This window comes from Panthera pardus, unplaced genomic scaffold (genome assembly GCF_024362965.1).
Source record: "Panthera pardus isolate Hobbes unplaced genomic scaffold, ASM2436296v1 HiC_scaffold_8, whole genome shotgun sequence".
NCBI classification, from domain to species: Eukaryota; Metazoa; Chordata; class Mammalia; order Carnivora; family Felidae; genus Panthera; species Panthera pardus.
This window is the reverse complement of record NW_026527013.1, coordinates 29,299,708-29,322,882: the sequence shown is the minus strand read 5'-3', so window position 1 is coordinate 29,322,882 and position 23,175 is coordinate 29,299,708. Positions and strand designations below refer to the sequence as shown.

Here is a 23,175-nt window from a genome sequence, read left to right as displayed (position 1 = left end):
TTCTCTACAGAGGCTCCCCGCATGTCCAGTGGGTGTGGCCCCAGGAACAGGTTGACTGGACAGGTGCCATTTCCTACGACCTGCTGCCCCTCTCTTGCTGGTACATCCTCTACTCCCGGATAGCTTGTTCTAATTAGGGTAGACTCATTCCTTCCACACAGGTCAGAACCCAGACTTTCCTTCAGAGGTGGCACCCTTCTGGTGCTCAAGCTCCACAAGGAGGAGATACAGGGAGTCCACCTGAGTTTAGAACGGCTCCGCCCACTTGGTACAGACCAGGTACTTGACAGAGCTGTGTGAGCCCTGAAGGTCACTCGGGATTGGTCCTCTCGCTGGACGCCTGGCCTACAGAATATTCTCAGTGTACCCCACCCCTCGGGAAATTGGCAGGAACTGACTTCCCAAAGGAAGCAACAGACCCCATGTTGGGGCAGCATCCCAGACAGCTGAGGTGGATTTTAAAAGATTCCAGTCCCTCCACAGCAACCCCCGCAAAAACCCCGTCCCCCCACCCTCCTGCCGACAGACCAACCCCGCATGCGATCGCGTGACAAGGGAGGGGCTGATACCTGGAGCACCTCGCTTTGCTTGCTCTTCCAGGGCGGTGCTCCAGGGCTCCCTTAAACGCGAATGAAATGATCTGCTCACCAGATGTAGGTGAGCTACACCAAAGTGTATATGATCATAAGGAAAGAGAACCTTACGTGATGAGGCCATTGGTCCTGGTGCTTATTAAAATTTAAATTATCAATATCTGGAAAGAAACTGTAAGGGACTGGAGTTTTGTTTTCTTTTGTTTTTTGTTTTGTTGTTTTGACAGACCGGTGTTCTTAAGTCATCATTCTCTTTTCCACAATTACATTTCAAAACTAACTAATAGGTGCTGGGATTTTATGTGTCTAGGGCTGCAATCTTTACATAAAAATATTAATATCTATGCACAAACGAGGATTTCCCCTCACTTGCTATATGGGGGAGGGGTGGAGAAGCAAGGAAGTTTAAAAAGAAAATACTTCATGCCCTGCAAAATAAAAGGGGTTGGATTTAGAAACAAAAATGAAGTAAACTTCTTTTTAATTTCTAGTGTTTCTGATATTTAAAGCATGATAAAATGTCTCAGCCAAGAAACAGTCATTCACCAAAGATGCCATAATTCCAAGAAATACTCAGTCGCATAAATGCTTACATATTCTAAACTGCCTTAGGCAGCCAGATAAATAACATATACACAGGCACAAGAAAGAGCATATAGAAACTAGGGGAAGAATAAGATATTCACCCAAGTCAAGATATGTTACTCCTCCAGCCAGAAATAACTTCTCTTTTAAAAAACAATAAAAGCAAGCCTTCATAAAAATAATAAAACTTCAGACCTGAGTAGTCTCGGCAATCAGTAAGTCCAGCCATCCCCTTTTTACAATGAGGAGGAAAATATTCAAACACATGTTTAATGAATTGTTTAAGGTTCTCTACGTCCAATAATTATTATCACCATCAACATGTGTATACTGTGTTGTACGAAACAAGATGCTACTTAGAGGCTCCCCTGGATTGACCCATTTAATTCTCGTGTCAATACCATGAGCCAGGTATGACTATCGCCCCAATTTTAATGAAGAGGAAATGGGGCTCAGAGAAGCCAAATAACTTTCCCTCCCACTAGTTATATAAATTTTAGGCAATCCAGGTTCGGAGTACAGGCCATTCTATTCTATACTCTTCTGCATTCTATACTGCAGCTTACATCCTACACGCAAGGCCTGTCTTGGAGAGCACGTGGGCAGGCTTTGGGTTAGATCTACCTCTCAGTCAAAAAAAGAAACTCAACACACGCCACTTACTACCCCTGCACTGCCTTCAGAAATCACAATGAACTTCCCACCTGCACTAAAATCCCCGAAACAATCCTGTCGGGCAGGTTCACACTGATCTACTTCATGTTTCCAGAATTTCATTCTTTCTCATGCTATGCTCATGGTATCTGCCATACACATGCTGTGCCCTCTATACACCAATTGACTCTTATTATAAAAATCCATTCAATTCTTTCAAGTGAACTACTTATTTTTAAACGAAATTTTACATTACATATCCAGGAATGAAAAATGGCGTCATTTGCTTTAGGTAAATAGGCTACTGAAAATAAGTCGATCACGACGCTTTCCCAGGGAGCCCTGACACGACTTCAGAATCCTTCTCAACACAGTAATCCAAGCAGTCTCAACCCATTAATCACCCAGGACACTCAAAATTAAATCTGCTGGCCATATTACACTGAATTGAATCCACTTTGGGACAGAGGTAGAACTTGACACTCAAGGTTTAAAAAAAAAAAGGTTTTTTTGGGGGGTAGCAGATGCTCAAAATCAGAATTCAGACTCCCATTTTTTAGCTCGCCTTCCTGCTGCATCCTACTGCCTGGAGAAACTATCTGCAAAGGCGTTTTCACTTAAAGAAGCATACATAGTACCGTGAAACCATCTTCCTCTCCAATGAAGCAAAATGCAGTCCGTCAAGAGCTACCGAAAATTGAACTAGAAAATACTGAGCTGAACGGCACTGTTTGGACTTGCACAATCATAGCCTTTGTCGATGAAAGCAAACATACATTTTATATGCCTCTATGAAGCCCTGAGAACATCTAATCAAACTGACAGCTGTGGAGCTAAAAAATAAAACAACCAGCATCCTGTCTTTGATGTTCACCAGGCCATGGCTCAGAACCCTTAAGAGCAGGGATCAGACAGTCTTTAAGGCTGCAGGAGCCCCAGGGTACCCCTGCCAGGCCTTGGGCACCATCAGAGAAAGGGGAGCAAGGACCAGGACGGGGGCAGGGAAAACACAGCCGAGCTCATGATCCCAAGTAGAAGGCTGTCGGCGGCAATTCGCAAAGACATCTTCCAAGGCAGGCCACGGGAACAAGTGTTTCATTCTTGGTCTGAAAACAGACTCAAAAGTTAAGTGCCAAGGGCATGATGGGCAGAATCCATGATGTCTACAACATACACTGAGCTCTTAATTGGAGATGATCTTTTCCTGGCTGCGGCAAAGAAATACAGGCCACAGAGCACAGGATAATGACCATGAGACTCACTCTACTGAACAGACTCTAGTAAACTCACCCTTTCATTCTACAAATATTTCATCTATTAGGTTCTGGCTGCTGGAATAGAGCAATGGAAAAAAAAAAAAAAAGAATCAAATGCCTGACTCTCAAAGTAGCATCCTAGTTGGGGAAATCCACAACAAAACAAACTTTCATCTCAGTGAGAAGTGATAAAAAGAAAACAGAATCTGAAAGCACAAGTGTGATGGGGGGTGGGGCAGGGGACGAAGTTAGACATTTGACTCGTATTTTGGAGATGGAGGAATGAGCTCAAATTGTCATCCGACTTTGCCAAGGCCACACAGAACGGTTCCCAGCCGTAGAGCCAATCCAAGCTCTTAGTCATGATGACACGCTGCCCTCCTCTAACCCTGTGTCTTGAGGTCTGGAGAGCTCACCTAGTGACTCTCCTGGAACACCCCCTCAGAGGGACATCTGGATTCACAAAGTCCAGCTGCAGTGTGACCAGCCCCAAACACAGAGGCATTGGTATCCGCTTAGTCCAGGCTAAACAGTCCTATTCTGGCAGCTTTTGCAGCCCCTAACATTTAGTTAGGTCCTCTTCCCCTCCCGTCCTGGAGCCTGGAGCTCTTGCATTTGCCAAACGTCTTCTTCAAAGAGCTGTCTGCCCATGGGGTCGGTACCCAGCGTGCGTGCCCAGGCAAGTAGAGTAACCACCCTCACAGCACCAACAGCTGCGAGGCCCAGCCAAGCGGACCCCAGCTGCTCGGCTGCCCACTTCTTAACACGCGAAGCAGGAGCCCCTTCCTTCCTTGCTGAGGCTTGCTCCCCATCACCTAAGGACAGAGAGGAGTGCACAGTGCTCAAGAGCCACGTGAACAGCACTCTTTGAGAAGGAAAACCCAAATGCTCGCAGTGAAAGCCTCCTGTACTCATTTCATGTATAGTCATTTGATTTCATTTTGAGCTAAGAAAGGCGGAGGGCTGGGAAACAGCACAAACAACACTAGGGCACAATGAGTCCCAAGAAAACAAACCAAAGATACATATACAATGAGGTAGCTGCAAGTATGTAAGCTTCAGGAGGGCAGGGATGTTTTGTTCACTGTTCTAGGCTGGGTGCCTGAAGCATAGAGTGGGTTGTAAATAAGATCTGGGGTATAAATAAAAACATCGCTTAAAATAGCAAAAGAAAAAAAAAAAGAAAAAAAAGGCACAAATTAAACGCTATGAAACCAGAAACAGCAAAAAAACACAGGAAAGTGTCTTCAATATTCAAGAATTGTGAACATGACCCAGCCCAGCCATCTCCTATCTTTTGAAACCATCAGCCAGCTCTTAATTATTCACATGTAAACTGGGGACTATGCAAGCGTTTCAATTCTACCTTTGCTAATCACTGAGACTAGGCCAGTTCTGTATCTGTGTCTTAAGGATGCTCAGGAAACACAAACTCAAAAGAAAGGAAAACCTTTCAGGAAACAAATGACATCAACAGTTAAAAGAGTGAAAGAGCCAAACTGCGTAAGCATGTATTAGCACATATCAACCTGAATATGCCTTTAAGAAAAACTCAGTATAACTGACATTCCTTCTTGACTGAGATGTTTCAATAATAATATTCATTTAATCTGTTTTTAAGCACCTGCTACATGCTAGTCATTGCTCCAGGAACATGTAATACAGGCATACCTCAGAGATATGGTGGGTTCAGTTCCCAACCACTGCAGTAAAGCAAAAACCACAATGAAGTGAACCAAATTAATGTTTTGGTTACCCAGGGTATTAGTTATTAGTGTATTAGTTTACACTAATATTGTAGTGTCTTAAGTGGGCAATAACATATGTCTCAAGGAACAATGTATATACACCTTATTTTAAAAATACTTCATGCGGGGGCACCTGAGTGGCTCGGTCAGTTAAGCGTCCGACTTCAGCTCAGGTCATGATCTCACGGTTCATGAGTTCGAGCCCCACGTCAGGCTCTGTGCTGACAGCTCAGAGTCTGGAGCCCACTTTGGATTCTGTGTCTCCCTCTGTCTGCCCCTCGGCTGCTTGCACTCTGTCTCTCACATTGTCTCAAAAATAAATAAACATTAAAAAAAAAATTTTTTAAATACTTCACGCTAAAAAGTGCTAACCATCATCTGAACTTTCTGCGAGTTGTACATCTTTTTGCTGGTGGCGGGTCTTGCTTGATATTGATGCCTGCTGAGGCATCAGGTGGTTGTTGCAAAAGATTGGGGTGGCTGGGGCAGTCTCTTAAAATAAGACAACAATGACTTAATTAATGGACTCTTCCCTTCATGAACGATTTCCCTGTAGCATGTGGTGCCGTTGGGGAGCATTGTACCCACAGAACTTCTTTCAAAACTAGAGTCAATCCTCTCAAACCCTGCCGCTGCTTTATTAACTAGGTTTATGTAATATTCTAAATCCTTTGTGTCATTTCAACAATCATCACAGCATCACCGTGCACTATGTTGTTACAGAGATGGCTTCCTCCCTTAAATGTTACGAGCCAAACTCCGCTAGCTTCCAACCTTTCTTGTGCAGCTTCCCCATCTCTCTCAGCCTTCACAGAATTGAAGAGTTAGGGCCCGGCTGTGGATCAGGCTTTAGCTTGTGAAAGGAATGTTGTGGCTGGTTTGATCTTCTATCCAAACCACTAAAACCTTCTCTGTATCAGCGATACGGCTGCTCTGCCTTCTTACCTTTTGTGTGCTCCCTGGAGAAGCACCTTTAATGTCCTTCAAGAACTTTTCCTCTGCATTCACAGCTTGGCTGTTTGGTACAAGTTTGTAACCTATCTCGGCTTTCGACAGGCCTTGCTCACGAAACGAAACGTAATCCTTTCTAGCTTTTGATTTAAAATGAGACACATGCAAATGGTTTCTTCCACTTGAACACCTGGAGGCCACTGTGGTGTTATTAATTGTGGGGTTAAGGGCCGAATTTCAATCGTGTTATGTCTCAGGGAGTAGGAAGGCCCGGGGAGAAGGAAAGAGATGGGGGAACAGCCTTATGGTGAAGCAGTGGAACATCTTACACGGGCGTGGCTCGTGGTGCCCCCAAAACAACTACAATAGTAACATCAGAGATCATTGACTACAGATGGTAGCTACACTTGTGAGCATCACATAATACACAGGCTTGCTGAATAATTAGATCGTACACCTGAAACTGATAGAACATTATGTGTCAACTACTTTTAAAAACAACCACTGATCGGGGCGCCTGGGTGGCGCAGTCGGTTAAGCGTCCGACTTCAGCCAGGTCACGATCTCGCGGTCCGTGAGTTCGAGCCCCGCGTCGGGCTCTGGGCTGATGGCTCAGAGCCTGGAGCCTGCTTCCGATTCTGTGTCTCCCTCTCTCTGCCCCTCCCCCATTCATGCTCTGTCTGTCTCTCTCTGTCTGTCTCTCTCTGTCTGTCTCTCTCTGTCTGTCTCTCTCTGTCCCAAAAATAAATAAAAAACGTTGAAAAAAAAAAAAACAATCACGGATCACCGTAACAGATACAATAACAAAAAAGTCTGAAATATGACAAGAATCACCAGCGCGTGACATAGAGACCCAAAGTGAACAAATGTTGCTGCAAAACATGGCCCCCATAGGCTTGCTGGATGCAGGGTTGCCACACAACTTCAACTGCAACAACACAGTATCCGCCAAGTGCAATAAAACGAAGCACCATACAATGAGCTGTGCCTGTGTCAGAACGAATGAAAGTGATGCAGCCCTCGTCAATCTTACCTTAATCCAGAGTAAGGGAAGATCATGAACAGGTCAACAAATACACGAAAGGTGTAACTTGCAAATGTGGCTGACTGCTGGCAAGATAATCATCGGTGATGAAATAAAGAGAAGCAGGGGAAGGACAGGATACTTATTTCTATCACTGAGAGGCAGCGCTGAGCACATGTGCAACTCTGGACAGACGTGACATGGGACTCAGAGGCTCCACCACCCCACCTGCAGGAGGACTCACTAGGCAGGTAGAGACCCTTCTGCCCCACATCTCAGCAAGCTGGTAACAAGGCACAGACCAACCCTCCTTTGCATGGCCAGGCAAATTCCAGGCCATGTGCAAGAGCCCAGGATAGAATGGTCAAGAGACCAGAAAGACCTTACAAATGTACATTCACCTCAAACTGGAACCTCCAAACAAATGAAGCAAAAACTGACAGAATTCCACCTACATCTATCACCTGAGCATACTATTAAAAACTTGAGAATGCGTGTCAAGTTATTTGGCAAATGGGAGGTATACAATAGGTGCTTAGAAAGTGATTCAAAAGGCTGTCGAATAGGAGTAGCCTCCATTCTCTTGAGTAAGCACCACGCCACCCCCAGACTCTATGCCAAATGCTGCCCACACATCTGATCTACTTCTATCAATGACTCTGAGGTACAAGAGTAAACTGAGGCCCAAAGAGATTAAGTAATAATTCACCAAGGTCAAATATTCAGGAAAGGTGCGAAATCTCATACCCCTTTAATGCCTCTCCTATGCCGAACTGGGTTTCCCACGAGGCCAGCCACGAAAACCAGCACAAGAAAGATAGCATTCAGTCAACACTTTGTGTAACATTAAATTCCTTAATTAGCTTTACATGTTCCTTGACAGTTCCCCCAGTTAACAAAGCACACACATGCTGTTTCTAGTGTATTCTGGCTCACAGTGATTTTGCTAGAAAACTGGGAGCAGTCTGAGCCAAGGATAATTCTAATCTCACAGGCAAGCTGATTTAGGATTTCTACATTGGGAAGAGGTTGTCCAGATGAGCAAAGAAGGTTGGAGGGGGAGCCAACACATTTGAGACCACAGCAGGGCACAATGAATCCCAACAAGACAAAGCAAAGATATATATACAATGACTCAGCTGTAAGTGATCTGCTGGACTGTCAGAACCATGAGGACAGGGCTCTGTTTGGTTCATTTGTTTTACCCCAGGGACCTCAAACAGGAGTGCTTGGGGCACAGCACATTATAAATAAATACTTGGGGAATAAATCAAAGCATTTTTTGGAACAGGAAAAATAAATAAAAACCTAAAACAAATTAAATGTCCAACATCAGAATTATACAAAGATAGATATTATTCCATTAATTGAAGATTACTATTGCAGCTGCTAAAAAGGATGGATGAGGACTAGCAGAAAAGGTGTCCATTTTGAACCATGCTGGAGAAGGGGAATGAAAAACATGGGAAATGTTCACAATATACAGGGAAACAGCAAAACATCATGGACAGCAGATCTATCCCTATAAGTATACTATGTCTTTCCTATACGTGAGATGTATAGATTAAAAAACTACGAGAACAAAGAACAAAATATCAAGTCAGCATTATCTCTGGATTGTGAGATGATTTTTTAAATGTTCTTTCCTGTTTTGCTGATAAGCACTTTTTAAAAATTGCCCTTCCTCTATCTTATATGTATTTATAAAATGTTCTACAATACAAATTTGTTGCTTGACATAATTTCTACCTTCATGACGTCGGTGGCTGTACTGTAAATCTCCTCTCCTCTGACAGGAAGATTCTGCACCTGCCAAAACGGGCTTCTGAACTTTTACCCAGTGACAAATAGTCGGCAGTTACTTTAAAAGAGTGGCTCTCAAATGGGGGGACTTGGCCCCCAGAGGACATGAGGCAATGTCTGAAGAAACTTCTGGTTGTCTCATCTTGGCAGGGGCGGGGTGCTAGTGCCGTTCATTCCCACAATGCACAAGACAGCCCCCCACAACAAAGAATTATTTGGCCCCAAACATCCATAGCGCTGAGGTTGAAAAACCCTGCTTCAAAGTACTAGGATAGGGGCACCTGGGTGGCTCGGTCGGCTCAGGTCATGATCTCGCGGTTCGTGGGTTCGAGCTCCGCGTCGGGCTCTGTGCTGCACAGAGCCTGAAGCCTACTTCGGATTGTGTGTATGTCTCTCTCTCTCTGTCCCTCCCCAGCTCTCGCTCTGTCTCTCTCAAAAATAAACATTAAAAAAAATGTAAGTATTAGGATAAAAACCAGGGTGCCTGGTTGACTCAGTCAGTTAAGCATCCGACTCTTGATTTCAGCTCAAGTCATGGTCTCACGGCTCGTGGGATGGAGCTCCCGGCTGTCAGCGCAGAGCCGGCTTGGGATTCTCTCTCCCTCTCTCTCTGCCCCTCCCCCACCTCTCCAAATAAACAATTTAAACATTTTAGAAATAAATAAAACATTAGGATAAAAATCATACTGTGGGGAGCCTGAATGCTTACCCTAAACACAAACAAGAGGAGAAAAAACTTATTAACCTTATTTAAAATGTTTTGTACCAGAGGAACAAATTTCCAGAAGGGCAGAGATGGGGAACACTTGTTCCTCTGAGGATCCCTTCATCCTAGCAGTGTTCATGGCACAGAGAGGTGGCTTAGCCAGTGTGCCATCCATCAGGGAACACAGAGCTGCACTGTGGAAGAAATTCCGACTGCAAAGTCAGATGCAGACAGACTTAGAGATCAGCTCTGCCAACAGCTAACATACTAAACATACTGTGCATCTCCAAAGTAAGGATTACAAGCCCATACTTAATTCTTGTATGACTTCCACTGGCCAAAGCGTATGACACTTTTAACACTGCCCAAGATACACAAGAGCCAAAGGGGTGGCTTGCAAGAGGTGACCTGACCTGCTACGTATGACGTACATACCCAAAAAATTCCATCATGTTTGTGCATGGAAACTGCCTAGCTTCAAGCTCAATGCCAATGAAACCAGGAAAGGCAGTTCCCGTATGAACCAGTTACCATCTCCTGGAGAAAGCTGTGTCCCCCGAACTAAGCCTAACCCCCCAGCCTCATCAGGTTTGTTCAGGACACCCTATTACTGACCAACTGGTAACTACGTGAACAAGGAAAAAAATGGCAGGTACCATCTACACCAATAATTTGTGTGAATGTTCTAAAGAAAGATTCACAATAGAACAAAACAGAAACAACTTTTTAAAAATAAAAACCCAAAGGGGGCAAGATTGCTACCTCTGATGAGCCTGGAAGTCAGTTCGTAAGAACTTAATCAACTAAACCCTACCAAGACACCAGATGGTCTGTTAAGTATTTTGGGATTTTTATCTTATAGCCAACACACCCATCTGGTAGCATATAGAAGTTATATTTTTCCTTTAAAAAATACTGAGAAAGACTGTCCAAATACACCGGTGTAATTGAGGTTGATGAATAGGGTTCTAAAAGTGTAGGTAGTGAGGAAAGAAATATAAACACACACACAGATAAATGTATAATTTATCTGAGCCATTAGAGTCAGCAGAATCATATAAACTTTTTACTAGACAACCCCACAGCAAAAAATATAGGTTCAAGTTGCTGAATCATTGTTCAGATGTAAATAGGATTCCTAAAACTTTTATTGGTCGTTAAAATTCATTTATAACATAACGTAAACAAGAAAATCGGGCCATAAAGCCAAATCCTGGTGAAAGCCCCCTCCAAATGCATACATCTGACAAAAGAGCTCATTTGCAATTCAAGAGTTAAAAGAACACAAAACGGCCGAAAATGGTTGCATTAATAAACTAAAATAAAACTTGACTGTGTTTGATGATGGAATGTTTATTTAATTTGATCAAATGTTCACACCAGTACTCAGAAACATTCATTCCACAGTAGAGAACACACACGGGCTCAAACACAAAACTTCCTTACTCAGTCATCACCCAGAGTGAGGTCCCACAGTTCTCCTCGTGAAAACAGCAGACGCATCCAATGGCTGGATAACAGTGCATCCTATTAAGTCAGGTGCCAAATATCCTTTCTCCTGGCCAGGGCTCCATCATTCATGAGCTCTTTTCTGGCTGCTTCTCAGCAGTTTTGTGCAGAGCTCTCCACTCTGCGCTTCGAACATGAGTCTCATTCCACAAAAATCTTGTATTACACATTCCCGCTAATGTTCCCGGGAACGTGGCAATGGCCCGTTCCGTAAGACTTTGCTGGCATTCAACGTTTTCGGGATTCCGGTATATGTAGCCTCCACCCTTGGCTGCCTTGGTTCAGTTTTGAAACTCTTAGGCATCAAACGATCATTTCCTGACAGCAGCACAGAGCTGTGCTTTTCACACTGGCACCACGCCATCACGGCATTTCTACAGGGAAAACCAAAATGACCAGGCATGGCAACCCCTGGTGTCTAAAGGTTTTATTTTTCCTTTTCAGAAGAAAAGAAGAGAGAATTAAGGACAAAGAGAAATCAGGGGGAAAAAAGAAAAAAGAAAGAAAGAAAGATGTCCCTGATTAGGGTTAGTAGATTGGGACCTCCCGGCTACCATTTGTATTTTTTACAGCCTGCTTTTGGCAAGACAGAACATGGCATGCTGGCTAAAATAACGGGCTTAGGGACATAAGCAGAGACCAAACCTCAAACTCAGGCTCGGCCAATTATAAGCCCTATCACCAAGCACGTGATCTTAAGTAAAACATTGTCAGTTTGCTTATGTGTAAAACAGGGCAATGGACTTCGGAGAGCAGTCAAGATACAAAGAGCCTTGCACTACACTTAACACAATAACCTAGTTGTTACTCTGATTGAGCCCAAAGTTTCCACTAGGCTTTTTTTCACTTGGGTAGTAAACTCACATGTGGCTGCTTCAGGGTATCACTACACTATATTAAATCTGTATGCGTTTCTTAGCTTGTGGGCTTGCGGAGACAATTCAAGGAAAAGACATCTTCTATTTTCTCATGTAAATAAATAATTGCTTCAACAAAGATCAGAGTCTTTAAAGTGGAGAGTCGCTACCCAACCCACACACCGCCACCATTACTCTTCTTCCTATTTGGAGTTTGAAATACACAAGGAGCACACGAAAACATTCTCTTGGGAAACATTCAAGCAATATGCCATTATTCTTGCAATACAGGGTAACAGAACCTAATAGAACATTTTCTATCCCCTCTCTTTGAAAGAAGTGTATTCCAGATGGCTGCGAAATGAGTGTGTCGCGAGTATGTGTTTCTGCAGAAAAGCCTAGGAGGTGCAGGCATTCCCTTGGTACCTTAGCCTAGGGTCACCCCAATAAACACCCTGCAGTCAGCCACTGGCACAAAAGGAAATGCTTTTTGTGTCAGAACAGAAGAATTTAGATACTTCAAGATGTATGTTCTAGGAGAAAACTTCTCTATACCACAAAAGTATATTAGAGTAGTTCATTATTTCCTTGGATACTCTCTCTTGCCACCCAGTTTTCTTCCTCCTTGTGGTGAATGTGTGTACCCTGATAGGCGGCAGGCTAAGTGTCTTACAGATGGATCCTTAGAGCCAAGGCCTGTGCCTGGAATACATGGAGGCATTCAAGGAAGAAAAGGATGGATTCCTTAATGGTTAGGCTCTGTTAAGCCCAGCTACGATTCCACTGTGAGGGCTTGGTTAAGGAACAAATCTGCATGGTAATGAACCGACAGCTACACAAATGTGTTGGGTTATTTGAATCTCAGAAAGCCTTCATCTCCACACTCTGCAAAAGTTTCCTTCACCACTTGCACTTTTAGAATATTCCCGGGTGACCAATGCCACAGGATCCATTTAGTCAAACATTAAGCCCTCACTTACCATGAAGTTGTGGAAACTCTTGGGCTTCGGGTATATCAAAAGCCAAGAGGGCAAATACAAGCCAAAGCAGTAGAAGATTCATGATGGGTGCAAGACAGTGCTTGCAGAAAGAAGGGCAGGCTGTGATAGGCTTCAAAAACGCCATCATCAGAACTGAAATACCTCGTAAGGTAACATCCCAACGTTGAGCGCGTGAAACATTCAGTAGTGTTTTAGAAAAGCCATCTAGTGTGGTGGTTAACAGCACTAGCTCCAAAGACAGAATTCGCATTGTGGGATCTGCCTCTTAATGTCCTGGGTGAACCTGAACAATTACACTGTGACTCAGTTTCCCTCGCTACAGAAATTGTGGTATGGGCCTTCCCTTGAGAAGTTGTTATGCAGATTAAATAAGATACTATGCGCATGGTGCTTAGTATAATATCAGGCATGTCAGACAGCTGCAATTATTGTTTTAGTAACATTAACGCAGATAATGGTTTGAAAAAGAACAAAATGAAAGATGGGGGCAGCTGGGTAGCTCAACCCGTTAAGTGTCTGACTCGACTCTTGATTTCAGCTGAGGTCATGATCTCACGGTCATGAGACTGAGCCCGGCATGGGGCTCCATGGGGATCCTGCTTGGGATTCTCTCTCTCTCCCTCCCTCTCTCTCTCTGACTCTGTCTGCCCCTCCCTGGCTCTCTCTCTCTCTCTCAAAATAAATAAACTTAAAAAAAAAAGAAAGAAAGATAACCAAGAACGCTTCCAACACTAGCAATCCATGCTGTCGTGCACCCAGTTAAGGAAAATAGTTGGTTGGCTTCCTATAAAACTAAGCATGCACTTACCACACGACGAGCAAGTACACTCTTGGGTGTTTATCTCAGAGAAATGAAAACTTAGATTCACTCAAAAACCTGTACATGAACATTCATAGCAGCTTTATTTGGAATATACCCAGACTGTAAGAACCCAGAAGTCCTTTAACAGATAAACTGTGTAACAAACCAGACTACATCCATCCCGCGGAATACGACTTAGCAACAAAAAGGGACCAACAACTTGGATGGGTCCGGGGAATTCTGTTGAGTGAAGAAAGCCAACCCCAAACGGTTATATACTGTGTAATTCCATTCATATAATATTCTTGAAATGACCGTGAATTAATGGTAGCCAGGGGTTAGGGGTGGGCTCAATGTAGCTAATAAAGGGGTAGCACATGGCATCATCTTCTTTAGATTCATGTAACCACTACCACAGTAAAGATGCAGGACTGTTCTAGTGCCAGAATCTAAACATATGATAAAAATGCACAGAGGGGGGCCTGGGTGGCTCAGTCGGTTAAGCGTCTGACTTCGGCTCAGGTCACAAACCCACGGTTCATGAGTTTGAGCCCTGCGTCAGGCTCTGTGCTCACAGCTCAGAGCCTGGAGCCTGCTTTGGATTCTGTGTCTCCCTCTCTCTCTGTTCCTCCCCTCCTTGCGCTCTGTCTCTCTATATGTCTGTCTCAAAAATAAATAAAGAATAAAAAAATGTTTCTTTTTTACATGCACAGAAATACACACATAAGCATACCACGTACACAATTGAGTGTGTGCAAAACTGGTGAGATCTGAACACAGTCTATGAATGTGACAATGCCAATCTCCTACTTTTGATATCATACTACAGTTATACAGAAGGAACCACTGGAGGAGACTGAGTAAGGGGTACACAGGAACCCTGGGAGGAGGGGGCAGGGAGTTTCAAATGGAAGTACTTCTGAATGGGCAGAAGAGTTTTAGACGAAGAGTATAAGTTCAATTAAGAATTAAATGATCTACTGCAGAGAAGGAGTGAGCCATATTTCACCTGGAAAGAGCTGCTATCTCTTTGGAGGTAGGAACAGCCCCTATTTGTGTCTAAATAAAGAAGGTGGGATTTTACAGCCACTCCACAGTAAATTAGGACTAAGGAGTCTCCAAGTAGGAATGAGCATCTTAGAGGCAAGAAAAATAAACCAACTCTGCCCAATGTAAGAAAAAGAAGTTACAGCAAGTAAGAGGTAGATGAGCCCCAGGACCACCAGGGAGGCTAGACCGGGAACTGGCAAACTATATCCAAATCCATATACCATCCACGGCTGCTTTCGCTACAACGGCGGAGTTGAGTAGTTCCAAATAAGACTGTATATCCCCCAGGGCCCGAAATATTTACTATCAAAAAAAAAAAAAAAAAGTGCCAACCTCTGGGCTAGATAACCAAGCTCAGGAGCCAAGCCAATTAAGGCAAAAGAGGTCCTCCAACCACCACTGCTGCCTGTCAACAGGATGTTTTAGCCACTGCCCAAATGGCTTTTCCTCTGTCCCTGTGTCTTCGCAATATGAGCAACAAACAGATCCAAAGTCCGAGGCAGATGTATGTAACTAGTGGCATCCAGGTCAACGCCCCCGTATTAGCTGCAAGGGAAGCTGGAAACCCGAACATCAGACAGACCTTTCTTCCACTACGACTCAGAGCCGACAAGGCCCAAACCAGAAAGGGATTTCAGACAGCAGACAGCAGAACACACAGGATGGGAGTGCTATGTGTAGTGTGGACAAAGCCGTCAACCACAGCCCAACTGGGTAGTTTTTACTTTCTGTGGTTCAACCCAAACACGGGGTTTTCTGCCAATTTGACCAATAAGAGGTGTTAATCGCTGTGAATATTTGCTAAACCCAGGCTTCCATTTGTTGACTTTCATCTTCAGTTTGCCCTTATATCACTGAAAGTATACTTTTACCCCTGGTCTAGACATGCTTTGATTTTTTTTTAAATGCTCTTAGTTGGGTAGGAGGAAAAGTAAGAACCAAAGCTTGGGAGTCTCTTCAGTTGTGTGCATTTATGAAGCTAATTTTAAAAGACAAAGCAAACCAGGCAACCCTAATATTCTAACAACTCCCTAGCAGCAAATGGGTTCTGTCAATCATAGGGCAACACCTTCTCTCATTGTATTGACTTTAAGACAAATGAGTATCTTGCCTTTCCAAAGTAGGAGGCAAAACTTATAGCAATCTAACGCGGACACGTAATGAAAGATAAAATGAAGAGAGGGTAGTATTTTCAATGATTATCACATTAAAAACAGCACCTTTAGGGGTGATCGGGTGGCTCAGTCAGTTAAGCTCTCTACTTCGGCTCGGATCATGATCTCATGGTTTGTGAGTTCGAGCCCCGTATCAGACTCTCTGCTGTCAGCACAGAACCTGCTTTGGATCCTGTCTCCCTCTCTCTCTCTCTGCCCCTCTCCCGCTCACACGCACACGCTTTCTCTCTGTCTCAAAAATAAACATTAAAAAAATAGCTCCTTTCGGGGCAACTGGGTATCTCAGTCACGTAAGCGTCCAACTCTTGATTTCAGCTCAAGTCGTATCTCACAGTCGTGAGATGGAGCACGGAGCTGGGCTCCACACTGGGCACAGAGCCTGCTTGAGATTCTCTCTCCCTCTCCTTCTGCCCCTCCCCCACTTGTGCACAAGCACACACACATTCCCGCTCTCTTGCTTTAAAAAAAAAAAAAAAAATAGTTCCTTTAACTCGATAAGGTTCCATAAATGTTAGATCTCGTGGAACATATTCCTAGCATGTGGACTTGCATCCAGGATTTCTAACGCAAAGCTTCCTTCCAGTTAACAAAAGCCAGATAATTACCAATTGGAATGGAGGTGGAACGACTGATGGGATTTGGGGAGGCAAGTGCGAGGCGCACATCCTTAGGGCTGAAACTAAATCCTGCAAGAGCCAAGTTCAAGGCCCTTCAAAACTAGAGGCATCTCCCCAACTACACCAAAAACCCACGCACTCCTGAATTCCCTGCAACATTGTTTAGTTCTTCCCCGCGATGACTCTTAGTTCTTGCTCATCTCCTCACCGTTGAAACACTAGGGTTGCGTATTGGCTATCCCCTCTTTGCAAATGGAGCTCCCACTTACCAGAAGCCACGTCAATTTCATCGGGAAGGTTTCACGCCGCACATAAAAATAAAACCAAGGCTTGCGGGAGATGACGTTGGAAAGCTAGAGCTCAAAAGTTTACTTCGGCACCTCTGCCAAAAACGATTTTCCAGGTCTGAACAGAGGCCTGACACAGTAGATGACACCTCTTTATCAGCTCCAAGAACTCCAGGGGACGTAATTAGCACCCAATTAGTTATTAATAACTTAATATTCACACATCTGCTCGAACTCTGTAGGTGCGCAGTATAATTTAAACATGAGCGTGATCATCCCCTGCTAGGGTAGGTGCCATATACATAATGGATCGGATTCCGCAGAGCCCGATAAGGGGAAAAACTGGAAGCCTCATCTGTTCCTTTCTGTAGGGTGTAAACGGGTCAACTCAAACCAAAGGGTATCCCAGTCCATCTGGAAGAGTTGAATAAAACCTATTATACAACCAAACTGACAGTGTAACAAGCATTAGCCGACTATATGCAATCATCGCGCTAGCTCAGATGCCTTAAAATGCCTCTAAAAGAGCTAGCATATCAGTAATTATTATTTATTAAGCCATTATTACACACCAGGCACTGCTCTGATCACTGTAAACATATCTATTACTTCACTTTTATTTCATTTACCCCTCACAGCCACCCTGTGAGATTACTGCCCACCATTTTACAAATGGGAAAATGGAGGCACAAGTTCACATCACCTGCCAAAGATCACAAAACTACGTGTGGCATGGCTATGATGCAAACTCAGTCCTGTCGGCATGACAAAACCTTTGCTTTTAACCACCAAGCTAGAGTTAATCACTTTCCTCCAAGGCCTGTACCAAAAACCCTCCACATCATTGGGATTACACAAGGCTAAGAGGGGGTCCTAAGCACTTCGGTTTGCTGCCTTCACAGAAGGCCTAGGTGGAGTCTCGTTTTCATGAGCACTGTGAAATCAGATGAGCGACTTCACCTCGAGCTTTTAAAATCTGACTCATATTTCTTTTATCTATAGGCACAAAAAGACCTTTCCTACCACTCCCTCATTTACCCACCTCCAACACCAAACATCTCACTCTTTAGTTACCAAAGTCCCCTCATCCAGAGACAAGAAATAGATAAACTCCCGTATGGAATTCAGAAACACGATGCAATTTCATGCCCATCGTTTCCAGGATGGTCCAGTCTCTCGCTGCCAGGGTGAGGACGAGAAAAATAGGACGGAGATACGGGAGGGGACCTCTGATCACAAAATAGATGTTTCTACAAGGTCTCTGAACAACCCTAGCTGCTGACTACACCCAAGCTACCCAACACAAGCATTTTAAAACACTAGTGAGGGCAGGATTATGTTCTTCCCCCAAATCTGCCTGGAATGTCTATATTGCACAGTCTGGAGCTACTGCCTTTCCAACGCTCTACCGTGCTTATCAAGGAAATTTCCCCTTCAGACTAATTAATGTCAAAGTATAGTGCAGGTCTCACTGTTTTTAGTTTGGTGAAATGCTGAATATTCATGTTATTTCACAGACACCACAAGGCCACACCTAACTAATAAGTATGGTATCTTCCTTCCAAGCTCCATTGAGAATAGGGTATCTTTCAAAGATCAAGGGAACAACAGGCAGGTGTGAATACCCATGGACATCTTGACACGTTTATGAAACAGGAAGGTTATCGAAAATATGGGGCTTACTATTCTGAAAGAAAGCTAAGAACATTTCATAAGCAAAGTGTGCAAGCAAAAGCTATCCAAAACACTAGGGACAAATACTGCCTGAGATTTCCGAGGAATTTATTTTAGGAAAGTAGGCCAAGTGTTGGGATTTAGTTAGAAGGATTTTCATCACAGAACTCATTATAATATCTAAAACTGTAAGCACCCTATATTTAACAATAAAGAAATAGTTAAATAAAATCATGGTACAAGCATTAAACTAAACACTTCTCAATGGTCAATTCTAAAGGTTTTAGAAGAGTAATAGCCTAAAACACGTAAAATGAATACTTCAATGAAAAGGGCACATTACAGCAGAATACAATTTTCACCAAAAAAAAAAAAATCTAAGACAAGTATATACAAAAATGCACTAAGGTATTCAAAGTAACTAACTCAGAAGCATGTTTATATTACCTGTGTTTGTTACAATGAACACATGTGGCTTTTATATTAGGAAAAGCTTTTTTGGAGATACCTTAACCTAGCTCCCTTTTTTATCTCTAAGTCTGGAAAATTTCCAACAAACACAAAGACCCCACAGAGAAGCCGCAATCCCATACACGATGCCCAAGCTTCCAAATGCCTATTTTTTTTTTGTTTATTTTTAAAGTTTGTTTATTTATTTAGAGAGAGAGAGAGAGAGAGAGTACCTGTCTGTCCAAGCAGGTTCCATGCTGTCATCACAGAACCCAACACAGGGCTCGATCTCACAAACCATGAGATCAGGACCTGAGCCAAAATCAAGAGTTGTACATTTAACCAACTGAGCCAACCAGGTGTCCCTCCAAATGCCTAGTTTTTACTTGTTAATTCATTTGAATCAGGATCCAGATAAGGTCCACACAGAGCTTGACCAGTATATCTTTTAAAATCTTTATGGTTTTCCTCTTCCTCTCTATTTCCCCCTTGCAATTTACTCATTCAAAAATCCAGACCTTTGGTCAGTCTGGAATTTGCCTTTTGTATTCCTATGGTGCTGTTCACCACGTTTTCCAGCCAGACCTCTGTAATGCCTTTAAATTGGTGGTTGGACAGTGCTCACTTCAGCAACACATATACTAAAATTGGAATGATAGAAGATTGTCATGGCCCCTGCACAGGGATGACAGGCAAATTTGTGAAGTGTTCCATGCTTCTTATATAGTTTAGGGGAAAAAAATGGATATTTGGACACTTGAACAGCCTTATGTGGGGTTTTTCTAGGGGGAGGAGTGGAAGGTAGAAGGGAGTAGGGTGTTGCAAGACTATTTCCTAAGAGGTAATGTGTTCTATCACTGGGGGCTCAAGATACCTGGTTGTCTTTTTGTGATAGGATTAACTCACTGTTAATGCCCATGCCTACATTTGGCAATTAATTCATTAGTGGATGCAAAATGGCAGTCCTCCACTTCGCTTTCGTTGTTACAATAATTTCATAAAGGAAAAACTTCTGAGATGCCTGGGTTGCTCAGTCAGTTACGCGCCACACTCTTGATTTCAGCTCAGGTTATGATCTTATCGTTCAGGAGATATAGCCCCAAACTAGGCTTAGCACTGAGTGTGGAACCTGCTTGGGATTCTCTCCCTGCCTGTCCCCTACTCGTAGGTTCTCTCGCTCTCTCTCTCTCTTAAAAAAAAAAAGTTAAAATTAATAAAGAAAAACTTCCACCCATCTGCTCCCTGGTTACTCAGGATCAAAAGCTACTCTTAATTTTTAAATACATACATGCTTGTAGATTTAAGCTTCCACTACGTATAGAATAACCAGAAGCCACAAGCAAAAGCCTCCTGATTTTCCAGCCAGATCTGGAGCTCAAGAGTTCCCCAGGTCAGGAAGGGCCCGATCCGTACAAAGTGCAGCAAGACCAACACAGTGGAGCCTCCAGAGAGCTCAGACCGCCCTTCACCCGGCAGCGCCCTTGGCACAGGGGCACCTGTTGTGGGAGTGGCAGGCCACCTCACTGCGCATGCCCAGGTTACTTTCCCAACGCCAGCGGAGGGCCGCGGGCTGCCCCCAAACCCGAAGCGGGCATCAGGGAACTGAACCGAAGTTCCCCCGAGGCCGGCCAAGGAAAGTCCTCACACCAGGCAGCAAAGCGGAGAGAACTGACAAACTGTGCAGGAGAAAAATGGAATCAACAGTCTGAACTCAATTTAACGATGGCTTTACAAATTGGAAGGCTGACGGCCCGAGGCGGAGAAAGGCACACACCACAGCACGGGGTCAGGGTCTGTGGCTGGTGGGCAGCTCTGTGGCTGCGAAACAAAACAAAACAAAAAAAAAAAAAAAAAAAAAAACGGCCAGAAGAGCCGATTTAATAACTCAGGGTCGGCACTTGGGCTTCTGCCTGGGCCTTTGATTTTTATAAACAATCCAGGCGAGTGGAGAGTGCGGAAGCAAGTCCGCAGGTAAGCCTTGCATGGCCCCGCCGGTCACTGCGCCAGATTTCCCTCTGGGGCTTCCAGATGGGGAGGCTGGGAAGACCTCCTTACTGCCGGCAAGGTCTCCTCAGAATGCATTCAGTAGCTAAATGTGCACTGGCCCACGGGAAAGAGACCTGGACCATTAAATATAAATGCAAAACAAAATTAGACCCATCCATTCTAAATCTCAGATCTCTGTAGCAGGAAAGGTTTACTCCCTGCTTTTAATTTTTCTAAAAGGCATAAGCACTGAAATTACCGCTCATGACCAAGCACCTAGATTTGGGTACCACCCTTCCCCAAACCAAACAAAGAAATTACTTTTGTTTCTTAATCCCTGTCAGATTTCATGAGGCATCTGTTGACACTTCTAAACCCGGATTAAGTTTCTATATAAGTACTCCTGGCCCAGCTTTTAAACAGAACCACAAACCCATCTGCAGTGGTGCAAAACACAGAAGCTGATAAGCTTTAAATGAATTGGAAACATTTACCTAAATGAGAGTCAGGACTAACTCAGGGATTTTCCTTTAAAAAATACATTAATAAAGAAAGCAAGGGGAAATGAACGTTTGTAAAAATTTCTCTCCCCCACATTAATAAAAATAATCATTGCCTAACAAACTACTCACGCCACAGCTGTAGTCCACAGGATAACCATGTGCCGTGGCTTCTTGCTTTCCTTTGGTTTCCATTTTGTCCCACTTCTATGAGCGCCCTTGGACACAAGGGATTTCAGCTATTTCTGGTCACTGCTGTATCTCCAACACCAAGAACAATGCTTTACGGTAGGTGTTCTGTATCTATTTGAAGGAGGAAAGTAATTCCATTCATTCCACTAGAACCAGGGGTATTTCAGAGCCAACAGGTTACTCCAAGGAGATGACCAAACAGTTAAGCTTCGGATCCTTCTCTGTAAATATGCCCCTAATTTCACCTCATCAGACAACAACCTGCTTGGACCTCCTCCCGTCAAAGCTAGCAGAGCACCCCCCTTATTTCCCCACATCTCCATAGCAAGCTCTTTGGAAACCCCCAAACACTGAGGGACACCACGCAATCCATTAACCTCTCCTCTGATCCGCAAAGACCTTCCCATTTAAAGCAGTGAAGGGAGAGAAAAGAAACTCCAAACACTGGGGCCCTGTTCATTCCAGATCCATTATATTCTGAAAGTGAACTAGGAAGAAACCAGACGAGACATGAAATATCCCAAAGCAAATGGACCTTGAATACATCATTGCACTGCCTTTCAAATAACTACCGTCTGTTGTTAGCCTTCATTTCCTTAAAACCTGAAAGCCCCTAGTGCAGGATGAGTGAAGAGGCAGGCTGTTTACTGGCAAAACTCAGGCTCTGGATCAAAAAGCTCAGACGTGGGCTAGCCACAGGAATATAAACAGGTAACCTCTCCTCTGGGACTCATTGCCTCATCTGTTAAGTGGAATGATAACAGGAGCTCCCTTTGGGAATTGTAAGGGAATCAAATATGGTAATGCACAAAACATACTTGGCACAGGGTCTGAGCTTTCAAATATGCTCTATAAGTTGTGATCATGAGGAGGAAGAGAATGATGAAGACAAAGAGAATGACGACCACAGTGACGGTCATGCTGACGATGATCAACTTACAGTACACGATGAAGAGATATAGCCCATTTTAGTGTTGGAAATACAGTCATATCACATACCCCATGTTCTACTCTGAGTTCTCCAGAGGGTAGCATTCATTTTGGGCAAGTGGCGAGACAGTGATGGCTGTCCCTTGTCCACCAACCACATCAGCTTCATTTCCTCCACTAAGGCTGCTATGAATTTTCATGTTCACATAAAGTGCTCAACCAGAAACGAAGCTGTCAACAGTGGACGCTGGGCAGGACTCTCTGAGAGGGCAGAGGGAGAGAGACGTCCATACGGGTTAGCAGGTGGTAAGAGTTCAAAGAAGAAGGAACGCACTGAAAGTCTCCAGTGGAATGCAAACCCAATTAAAGACAGACATGGCATCTGTAATGCTTTGAAGGGTATCCCTCCACGCCTACCCGGTGCCTGGTACGTGCCAAGTTTTTACTGAACAAAAAAACAGAGAAGGATGCAACAGACCAGTATATCACCCAGTTTCCTGGAAAGCAAAGCGGCAGCTCTTGAGACTGCTGAGCATCCGGCATTCTGCACTGGTGTTTGTGTCAGCTAGAAGAAATCTAGAGCTTTAGGTTATAGTAGGGGGCTAAAGAGTGACCCTTGACTCCCCCCTCCAAAAGAGAGAAAGTCTATGTCCTAATGCCCAGAACTTGCAAACACCACGTTGTATGGTCAAGAGCAAACACTCCTTTACAAGCCTCGGTGTGATTAAGTTAAGGATTCTAACAGGAGATATTGATCCTCGATGATCCAGGTGAGTTCTAAATCCAGCGACAAGTATCCTTAGGAGAGTGAGGCCAAGGGGAGAT

The 23,175-nt window shown here is 43.9% G+C and overlaps 1 protein-coding gene and 1 non-coding gene across 5 annotated transcripts in view; one reads left to right on the top strand and one right to left on the bottom strand.

Moving 5' to 3' along the window:
• Positions 1–23,175, bottom strand: part of PTPRG (protein tyrosine phosphatase receptor type G) — a 712,041-nt gene that overhangs the window by 614,981 nt on the left and 73,885 nt on the right. The gene's annotated exons all lie outside the window — the stretch shown is intronic.
• LOC128775750 (U6 spliceosomal RNA) lies at positions 19,360–19,462 on the top strand. Its single transcript, XR_008420729.1, has one exon. It is a non-coding gene; the product is annotated as a U6 spliceosomal RNA (small nuclear RNA).